General features: G+C 46.1%; 1 protein-coding gene across 3 annotated transcripts in view; it reads right to left on the minus strand.

The window, feature by feature from the left end:
- LOC8034521 (CUGBP Elav-like family member 1-A) overlaps positions 1–8,023 on the minus strand; it is a 505,021-nt gene extending 496,998 nt beyond the window's left edge. Inside the window, exon 1 of one of the 3 annotated variants that reach the window (XM_042293297.1) lies at positions 7,926–8,023. The gene's annotated coding sequence lies outside the window, so the exon portion shown is untranslated. Of the gene's footprint in view, positions 1–7,300; positions 7,393–7,925 lie in introns of those variants that run through there. The other 2 variants (XM_042293295.1, XM_042293296.1) reach the window with 2 other exon arrangements.
- Between the last annotated feature and the right edge of the window lie 3,222 nt (positions 8,024–11,245).

The following is an 11,245-nucleotide window of genomic DNA, read 5'->3' on the forward strand; positions in this document are numbered from 1 at the left end:
ATATCCAACTTTACAGCATCTTATAGGATGCTGATGATGATAACGCATAGATATACGGTATATGAGCAGTGATCAGCTTCCCAACAATGCATAATGATCATTTCATGAACCATCTTCAAATTAATCCCGGCGACGCCAAAGATCTTGCCTTTCGGCGGCTTCGTAACCTTGCTTCCATTCGATCAAGTATCGCTCATACATCGGCATATTTTTGTATAAAGCATACATACATGTATTCTATAAATAAGTACGTAAAATAAATGTAAGAAATATATGTATATAGCCAACAGTTCCTTCAACCCTTGTGCACATATCTCAGCAATGCATAACCATGCAAGCGCTTACGATGCAAATAGATCATTACAAAAGGAATACCAGATAGTCACGTATTGAATTTCGAGAAGCTTCGTTGGAAGACAACACGCACCACATGGAAAGCCTGCCCTCACGGTGAATCTATGGTCCAAGATGCAATGACAATGGACAATTACATAGAGCGAATATTAAGTTTCGAGAACCTTTGTTGGAATACAACACCAGCATATGAGGAGTCAGCCGACACAGCGAGTCTATGCTCTATTGACAGACGTGGTCGGTGACACTGGACCCTGCTCTGCGTGACTGTGTCAAACCATCCGTCTTACTAAAGGGGCTGCAAGGAACCCTGCCAACTCTAGACAGGCAGAGGATGAAACAAAGCTTCTCCCAACGCTAGTACTTCTGACAAGGAAACACAGCGAAACCGACCACACGAAACAACGGTGTTCCAAAAAGATCCGCCTGTCCCGCGCTCCCAAAATAAAGCATTTAAGACGAAAGGCAACATTTACAGATGTATCAAGTCCTTGGGGTTGCTCTGGCACCCCACCTTAATAAAATTCGTGAAATAAACAATTGATAAATAACACAATCTGTGTATGTTACTACGGTCTACGAGCGTTATATTTGTTACCAAAAAATTATGTTCGCTGAATTTACAGAGTCTTGTTAGAGTCACGCGGTGTCTACTGGAACTGTCAAGAAGCCAGTCATTGTCTATTCACATCTTCTAAAAGGTCACAAGCTTTGCACGAATGTCAAAAAAGTTTAAGGAATGACAGAAATAAATCATGTTTAGAAAATGAACCTTAGGTCATCCCGTCAGCTTTTTGGCCACACAAGAGAAAAGGGTAAGGAGGACCTCCACTTTTTTTCGGGACTCTCTTTTGTGTGCCGAGACGTCGCTATTCTAATAATAATTGGGGTTGTGTGGATATTTATAACAGCGTGTAGTTGGTCAGTAATTTCAAAGTTGCGACGAGTCACTCGCTGGACGTCGCTATTCTCCCTCTAGAAGATTATAGAAAATTAACCCTTCACTAAAAGTCATACAAAAGAAGCTTCCCCCTCTCCCTCTTCCGTCGTAGTGCGCAATGAATGATGTGACGTCACTGCAAAGCACGTATTGTCACTCCCTTGTCGCATTTAGACGAGTAGAATAAAACAGGAAAAACTTTAATACAAACACAGGGCTTTTTGTTTCTTTTTTTTTTCTTTTTCCCATTAAGTAGGAATGTTTAGCAAGGTGTTTGTCTTTCGAACAATAATTCCTTTAAATATCGGAACGGTAAAAGAAGGGGCAGTGCAACGATTTTCAGACTCTGGCCAATTAACTGCGGAAATTAATCTGCGTCACCTATGGAACGAAAAACCGAAAGCCGCATTTTCTTCAGAGCGCTAGTTCTTATTTAAAAAAAAAAAAAAAAAAAATGAAACAAATCGAAGGTCGAAGTGCCTCTCAACTCTCCACGCCGACTTTCGAGTGACGTCTCTGGGGGTTCACGTGGTTTCCCTTTGGGCCCTCTCTTCAGAGACCCCAGCCGCTTCCTCCGCGACTGTCGACTTTCAAAGGATTAGCCTCGTCGAAGGTCGCGGCGAGCGATGGACACAAAGGACGGTTCGCCACGGGGCTGACGGCGAGTGTAGCAGCGGAAGGGGACAGGGTTTGTTGACTTCCGCGTATCCCCCAGAGACGCCGTCATTTTAGTTCCCGCAGCCGCCACTGGCGGCTGCTGATCGGCAAATAATTCGTTTTTTGCCTTGCGATTACGCAGCAAAATAGTCGTTTTTTGGGGAAAGGTGACGCGTTTTTGGTCACTTGGGCTTCTATAAACAATAGAAAAAATGCAAACTGGCAATTCTTTCAACATTAAAACCGTTGCACTGCACTTTAAAGGAAATTGACCCCTTCCATTTTAGTAAAGTAGTTATTATTTCAATGTACATCAAAGCTAACAGTTCTGCATAACTAAACCGTTGCCTGTCTGGTTACAACAGAAATCTGATTGACCCGAAAAAGAAACAATGAGAACGGATGGTACAACCAGAGAAAATATGAAAACAACAAATGAGATTATTACTACTCAATTTGGACGGGTTGTGAACTAATTAAGCATCATCAAGCAACATCGCTATATACTATCCCCCCCCCCCCCCCCAAAAAAAAAAAAAAACAACTAACACTAGCAGAATTTAGTTTCATCTTTCTTTAGTTCTCAAATTCTCATACTATAGATAAGCAATGGACTTCTTCCAAAACCGACGCGCCCCATCGCGGCGAAATAGCACGCAGTGCACTCTGGGAACTGGTTGGCCACTCAGTTTCGGTTTCGACTGAGCAGCTTCATCTCATGCTATCACGCCGCGACCGAAAGCGCTGCTTGCGTTTTCGCTTATCTGACTTTTCACGAACGTACTTTCAATACACTCATTCTCGAGCGATACAAAACGAAGACCGGGGCACTTTCCTTGGTTCCCGAAACACCGGATATTGTGCGTGCGTATGCGAACGTAGTAAGTCGTGGCTCAGTCACCTCACCCCACGAGTGCATCTTTGAGCTCGATGTCAGTAATCCCGTTTAGTACCAGTGAACTACAACTGAAATTTGTTCGTCTGGAGCCTTACACGCATTTTGTTTGCCAAACGTCCGCTTCTCGTTACTTCATTGGGCGAAAAGCAAGCCGCATCCTCACAGGGTATCAAAGTTGAGGCCAGCGTTTGCGCATGAACTTTTAAGGAAACGCAATAAATTCGACCTCACTACTGCACAAAAGTTACTATGATGTCTTCCTCGTATCATCATATATCTCCCACTCGAATTTTATGCTGATAGAAGATTAACTTTTCGCAAACGCTGAGATCGGCTAGCTACGACGGAGGCCGTAACAAGTGTCCCCTACTCCTCGCTAAGCCTTTTTGGACGAGCTTTTACTGACGCCCGAGATCTGGGCCGGGAACGGTGTGTCTGAAATTATCTCGGCATACTCAGGAAGGAAGAAAGCAATCACATAACAAATATTATGGCCATTAGCAGCCGTCAAATGCGCTTTGAATTCGTTCGAGCACTTGTCTGGAGAATGTCGCACCGTGCGCCGGACGGGCATGCATGAACCCCAATGCGGTGCGCATAGGGGTTCATGCCCGTCTGACGCACTGCCGGCGAACGGTGCGACATTCTTTACACAAGTGCTCGAATTTTGCATTCTTAAAACGGCCTGTATGCGCGAATTCGCCTATGATTGTAGGATAACTTTATGCGCATACGCGATGTTGAATATTAGTGGAATGCAAGCGGGTGGGGACTTCACTTCGTGCAGTGCTGCGGGTCAGTACAGATAAGAGATAAGTGTGTTAAAATTGAGCTTTTCAATGGCACCTCCGAGTTTTACCTCGCATACTCAGGCACATTAAGAAAAACAGTAATTGCAAAAAGTAATATTTCGTCTATGGACGCACGAAGCAAACTTCCTGATCAACAACACTAATGTAAAGGCGCGAGCTCGATGTAGGCATACTTATTGGTTGCTACAGCTTGTTGATTTGTACACAAGCAAGATCCCCGAGCACCCGAGCTTCGCAGCGTCGAGAATCCCAGCACTGGCTCGTCCACATACCTCGATTGGAACGCTAACAGGAAGGCTCAATTACAAAAATACAACAAACATGTGTTAAGACAAGCTATATGTCTCGGGATTGTGCTAAAGCTTCGAGGTATGACAATTTAGGTTAGTTTAGAGACCACAAATGACGCTCTCGGGACCAGAATATAATCTCTTGTCGACGTGTCGATCGAAACCGAAACCATGCCACCCTCCTCCCTGGCCAACTAGTTCCCAGGGTGCAACGCGCGCCGTGTTGCATGCAGGGCTTTATGGAAGTAGTCTATTGGAAATAAGAACAGGGAACGTGCAATGGTGCTTGCATTTGACAACCCCCATCAGCTGCAAAGCAATCTCAAACTATCCGAGAATCCTTTAAGTGCCACAATGTTCAAGCCAAAGTTAAGAAGGGAGATTTAAGTTCATGTGAAGAAGGGAACCTAACTCCTTGTACCTTATTTCAAAGAAAAGGAACAAAGCTTTGTGTTGAGAAAGATGACAGACTGCCTGCCTACTCTTAAATGGTGCAATAAAGCATTATGAACGCTATGATCTGTAGGAATAACAGATGTTATTCCAATGCCGATGTCTCAAAGTAACTGTTGGAATAACAGATATCATTGTCGTCGACGTCAGCAAGTTCTCCTTATTTCTATGAAAAGAGAGGCTTTTATTTTGAAACTGCAAACATACCCAATTCTTCAACAAATTTGGTAAAAATTTCAGGCAAACGGATTCTACCACATTGATATGAACAGGTTCATGCAACATGCAAGAGCTTCTCAGAAAAGCAAAAATATTGAAGACAATTTATGCCGCTTTCAAGTACCTTTACAATTTTAGTAAATATTGGTCAAGATACATATTCAGTGAATATGCAAAAGAAATAACCAAGAACTGCTGATTTCCCGGTTCCTGTTAAATTTTTGTTTCTAAACATAGAAATAAAAAAATGTACACATAAAATCCAACTACCCTATTATAATCCTTATTTTGTATATCAGTCAATACTGCATTTCACCTAGAGACACCTACCAAATATGATGTCCAGGTGTGCTCATTTACTGTGAACCTGTGTTTGTTGCCTACACATTTTCTTGTGTGATGCACTGCCTTTAAACTGAGTTCAGGCATATTTGTAACATTAGTTACCTACAACATCCCTCATTACAAATCAGCTCATAGAACAGCCAGAAAAACAATAGGACTACCAAAGAACACAACTACTTCTGCTGCACTTGCTCCGCTTTGGCAAAGAGTTCTCGCCTGATCTTTTCTCTAAAGCAGGGCAACAACACATTACAGAGGTTGTTCTAGCCATGCTTGCACCCATAACAGCACACTCGTGGTGTTTTCACACCACAAGCCATATTTTAACCGATTCCTTACGAGCCACCGAAGAGCAACAAAGCAGCCCTATAAGTATTGTACTAAAGCACCATAAAAGCTATTAACACATTCCACTGTAATCTTACAAGACGGTCAACGTTTAGCGGAATTCTGTTTGCCGGATGCAGTCGAATTCAGTTTTATCCTGATGTAGCAAGATACCCAAAACGAACAAAAACCGCAAAACATACAAAAATCAATAAAACGGCAGTGCATTGTCTTCTCTACACGTTCACCCTCCCCCTTTCCTACATCAGCATGCACATCATCAGCATTACATTTTGCACTGCAATAGCAAAACTAGCCTATTTAAAACACTCCAAGGCCTTTGAGAGAGGTGAGACGACATAGAACGAAAACGCAGCTATAATACAAAAAAAAAAAAAAAGAAACTGTTTCCGACTTCCAGCTTTTTTTTGAAAACACGGTATCAACAAGCGACACTGCGCAAGGTGATGCATAGCGACACGTCGTCGTCAGCCGCGTTGCACAACCAGCAACACGAGATCGGACGCGGCAGTCAGTGGCAGTAACGCCCGCGGACATACATTCCGACCAACTATCTTCCCGACAACAACAGCAAGTGCCGGGGCACGGCTTTTTTTCCTGCCTCCTTTTAAGAGACGGCTATCCCCGTCCACACGTGATACAAAACGAAGCACGGGAAGGTTACGTTGCTCGCGGCTGACGTAAGGCTGCTCTACTGCGCTCAATCTCGAGTATCCCGTTCAGCCCCCGTGGAGGGGGAGGTTAGCGCGTTGGTGCTCGTGCAATCAGCAAAGCATTTTAAACGTTTTTCGTTGGCAGCACACGCCCGTGCACGTGCGCGTTTCTTTGCTACACCGGAAGTTGCTTACGCGAGCACCAGACTCGCCGTTTCGCGACACCGCCTCGTCGAGCACGCATTACCGCGGCTGCCGTGCGTTTTCAGTCCGAAAAAAACAGTTGGTAACAGGTGCGACTTTCGTGTGTTCGTTGTGATCCATAGGGAAAATCTACGGGCGCGTGGTCTCTTCGGAAACGTTCGGAACGGTTTGGGCGCTCGTTCACTTGAAACCCAATCGCGCGTATACGTCTACGACGTCCGCGGCGCGAAGTTGTCGATTGGGCGTTACAAATACGCTCAAAACCGTATGCCACTGCCCGACGAAATGAGTTTCGCGAGCGTGCACGAGCGACCGAGACGGTCCAAGCGATCATGCTGGTCGGGGGAGACAACCGACCTTCAGGATCCGGTGAAAGTTGAGGCGTTCGGACGTGTGTCAGGGGAACGCGATCGACAAGACATCGTCGAACGCATCGCTCGACAACCCGTCCACGAAACTTACAGCGGCGAGTTGTACCTTCATAACACACCGTGCGAAGCCACAAGTATTACCATTAGCCTAAAATATGTGCGAGCTTACTGCATCGCTAGAAACTTTATTTTGTGATTTTTTTTTTTTTTTCTGGCACTACTACGCTTTTATTTCTTTCTAACACCCCGTTTCTTGTCCGACCAACAGGAGCGAGTCGCTGCTTTATTTTTCGGGGAGGTTTGTCGCCGAGATCTCGGCAATTGAGTAGTTTATGCGACCACCGTGCCGGCGGAGGTCACCCACCTAAAGGCACCGGTTGCACATCGCAGCATCGCTGGCGATGTTTTTTTTTCTGTTTTGTTTCTTTCGCGAGATATGTGTGGAGTTGGAAGGCGACTCTCAAGGGTTAGGTTTCTCGCTTCAAGTGTCCACCAATAGTGACCGAAACGCCGGACAGTCGCTGCATGTAAAAATAAGTAAGGTCTTAATTTTTCTTAGCCAATTTTGTTTCTGTTGTTTTTATTATTATTTTTTTTTTCCCCCGTCGTCGTACCTCTCCCAGGCCATACCGCTTTCCGTAGACCCGGCGGTGGTAGGTAGCGTGCGTGCCACCGCCGAACCTCGGCGCTTCGCGAATGGATCGCGGGTTGGATCCGGGTCAAATTAACGGTCAAGAGAATGGAAAATCACGTTACCTACAGAGCACAAGGGACGCAGACAGACACACACACACACACAAACAAAAAAACACTAGAAAAACACGACGGACAACAGCAAACAAAATGGCGTGGCGCGCGACTTTCCCGTTAGATGGCAGCACGGGCGCAGCGAGCGCGAGCGAACCGCGCGACGCGCTCTGGGCGGACCGTTCCTGAACCGATCGTACCGATTAATACGAAGAAACACTGGAAAATGTTTTGTATCTGCCTTTAAGGTAGCGTATCTTTAAACTGGCTAACATAAATTAATTCTTCCTTATTCAAATATTGGTTCCCTCAATGCGCGGTATGCCGTAGGCCGCAACGCCGAATAAACGGCTCACAAACGTGGACACGACTGCAGTTATTTGCTTTGCTGCGCGTTTTTTTTTTCTTAACATTGCAACAGCTGCTCAGAACGCATTTTTGACCGTCGTGATACTTCCATTCGAATGTCGAAATAAGCAGGGCAGCAAAATACGAATAAATCAGCTTGGACACCGAGCGCAACAAATATTCACGGCAGCTAGCGAGACCGAGCAGAGTTCTCGATCAAGCGAGAACGAACTGAATTGTACGGCAAGCGAAAGAACACGAAATTAGTTGGGAACACACTACGTACCTCATTTAAAAGAAACGAAATATCCACAACCACTTCGGCACAAACAAAACGCAGAAGGCACTAGAAAGCAGACGAAACAGATGGCCATCACAACACAACAGTGAGCCGTGCACAGATCGCCGCAATCACGTATAACCTTCGACTTCGCACAATCACCCTTCACGATGTTTTACAGTGAACTTAAAATGTCATTAACAAGAAAAGTAAAGAAGCTAACAATATTAATCTATTTAAATCCTCAGGTGAGGTAGTCTATCTATTTGACAAAATTGCGCATGCTCTTAAATTGCTAGTTTCGGTTTCTGCTTGTAAGCAACTTCATTCTCGCGAAAACGTAATTTCCGCAAATTTTGCGAATTCAAAAATATCGCAAAGAATTAATCACACGAAAAGGTCGCTCCATGGTTACGAATTCATAATGTACACACTACCAATCGCGAAACTTTGTGTCCACTAAATTTTCCCAGAACCCACGCAACAAAATACGCGAAAATCGAGCTCTCGATAATAAAGAAGTCTACAGTATTATAGTCGCAAAACGCATGACCGGTGTCCTAGTCCATATGAAAGCAATACATGCATACTTTCTTTTCCGTCCGTTGCCCAATCAGACGGACTTGTTGAGGGCCGATGACGATTTTTGAGTGACAGACTGGCCAGTGGCGGATCCAAGGGGGGGGGCGGTGGGGGCGATCGCCCCCCCCCCCCCCCCCCCCCCCCCCCCAAACGCCTCGCCAGGCAAGCCCCCCCCCCCCGGGGTTCTTCGTCAGCTCGAAGAAAAACCGTAAGCAATCGACGTGAGGGACAGAAGATTAAAACAGCGGTGGGTGGGCGCGCCTGCTGGGCGCTTCCAAAGTGGGGTTTATCTCCGTCAAGGCCACGGTACGTCTTCCCGACAGGGACGACGCCAGGAGTTTCGAAGTGGAAAGACAGTGGGGAGGCGCACCAAATATCAGGGTTCTCGACTGCAGGCACACTTCCAAACAAGGCCAGCACACCGAGCACGAGGGGAAAATACCTTCAATATATCTAGTCCCCTTTCTCTCTCTCTCTCTTTGGAGGTTGTCTGCAAAAAAAAATTGTGCCCTGAAAGCTCCCAAACACAGACGCCAAGCAGCCTTCCTAAAGGGTACGATCCTACACACAGCGGATTATCTTTCCTCTTTCGCGGCTGCCTTTTCATCACTTTTCGTTTGATGGTTTCTTCATGGTTCTGGGCTTGTCTTTTGGCATGTCTTTATTGGCTTGCTTTGAGATGCTGTCGCCCACGGGCTCACTAAAGGTATCTTACTGGCACGGTGTGCTCATTGCCAAGGGAAGTGCGGAGGGGACGTACCAGGAGGAGGCGTTCCAGGGGGGGGGGGGGGGGGGGGGGGGATGCAGCTTGTACAACCAGGTGACCAATTGCTTTTCTTCGCAACTGAGAGAGGAAGGAAATGCTCTGGGTACAGTGTAGTCTGGGTCCGAGTTTCTCCTGAAGATGCTTCAGACTTCCCCACGACCTTGCTTAATCCTCGCCTCCATCCCTCACTGAGGATCAGCGCCGCAACGCGGAATACAGAAAGAAGCCGACGAGCGCCAGAAGGGGGGATGTTTCCTCTAATGGGCTTCATACTGCCTGTGGTACGACTTCTCGAGGCGGGAAGCTAATAAAAGAAAGATAAATGGTACGAGCACTCTAAAGGCTGGAGGCTGCTTACACGGGATCCTCAAGCTGACGCCGTAGGCATTTATTTGTATACAATGCCGTTTCAACTTGGGGTGGCGGGACATATTTTAGGAAAGGCACCCGCTACCCCTCGTCTCTCCTTGGCGCCGTCTTTACTTTTCGAGTTAAACGTGGCTTCTGTGGATTGACGGCAGAGCTTTCGCGCGGCTTTGCAGGAGTGAATATGTGTGTAGAACGGAACAGAGGGCAGGGCTTGCTGGTTTGCAACTGCGGCTTCGGATTCCCTACCTAGGGACTTGAGGAAAACGAGCAAATTATATAGACAGTGCCTGTGCCCGTTCGAGTGAACACCGACTCCCAAACATCCACGCTGCAGTCGTGATCGGCCTTTAGCCCAGTTGATTCGCTGACCGGACAACCACTCTGCCCCATCATATCTCTGCACCTGTCCTCTCGACCCTGACGAATGAGCTAACTACCCAGAAACAAGTAAGTGTTCCTTTCATACAGAAAATATCCAGACGAAGTGCAATTGAATATAATTTGGAAGGATCCATTGCTGGTTTAAGGTTTTGTCTAAGTTTAAAAGTTATAGTTGCCGACCTGCAACATGCTTTCAAAAATATTCAACAATTATTCGCTTTCGTTCTCTCGAGTATATCCAGAACACGTGAAAACACGAGTTTGGGTTGGCAATGCCGTATGTGCTGCGCTCTGGACATTCCAAATATACGGCGAACAATAACCGACGAACTTGCCTGGCAGCGTTCGTTTCGCTCGCTGCGTCAACAGTGTTTGACGCCGCGAGCAGCGTCGAAGCCGCCGGGTCATTTTTGTCGCTTGTTTGCAACGTACTCGCTCCATTGAAGCAACCGGCGGCAATGAAAAGTATGTTTTAAAACCACACTCTGCATTTTAGCACTGAATATAAAGTTCTAACTACTATGGCAAGCCTAATCTCAAAGAACAGCCGAGTTTTAGATTAAAACGGTTTTCGCACTGTCATTAGCTGCATGAGCTTCCTCCGTATAGTTGGCAAAGTTTGGTTTTCCGTACATACTCTGTGGGTGTAACGAGAATATATAAATATTCAAGCAAAAGGAGCCCAAAAGTTGTAGCCCCGCCGGGGATATCTGAGCCATCAAGTTACACTGTCTGCAATTGTCACAGCCGCTATAGCACCAAACATTCATCCCCAGTAGTTAAACTTATTTTTCTATTTCCAGTGCGCTGCCACGCGAATGGAGCAATCCCGTTTCCTATGAACTACAAAATTCTTTGCGTTATGGTGTTCAGAAAGGATAGTGCCACCATAATTTTCTAGATACTTACCTCTAGCGTGGTCACCCGAAAGGTTTTAATTAAAAGAGTTCATCCCCAACAGGTAAACCGATACAAAAGCTATCAAGATCTATATTATGTTATCAGAGTTTAGTAAAAACGATAACTCCACAAAAAATATAAACACTCCCCCCCCCCCCCCCCCCCCCCCCCCCCCCCCCCCGCCGTTTTACACGGAGGAACCGCCCCCCTAAAATGGAGGTCTGGATCCGCCCCTGAGACTGGCCTATGAGCCTACACCCACAACTACCCCGATTTTTTTTTTTAATCTACTTTGCTAACAAGTCACACATAAATGAAGAAGCAACAG

This window comes from Ixodes scapularis, unplaced genomic scaffold (genome assembly GCF_016920785.2).
Source record: "Ixodes scapularis isolate PalLabHiFi unplaced genomic scaffold, ASM1692078v2 PGA_scaffold4__175_contigs__length_147842914, whole genome shotgun sequence".
Lineage (NCBI taxonomy): Eukaryota > Metazoa > Arthropoda > Arachnida > Ixodida > Ixodidae > Ixodes > Ixodes scapularis.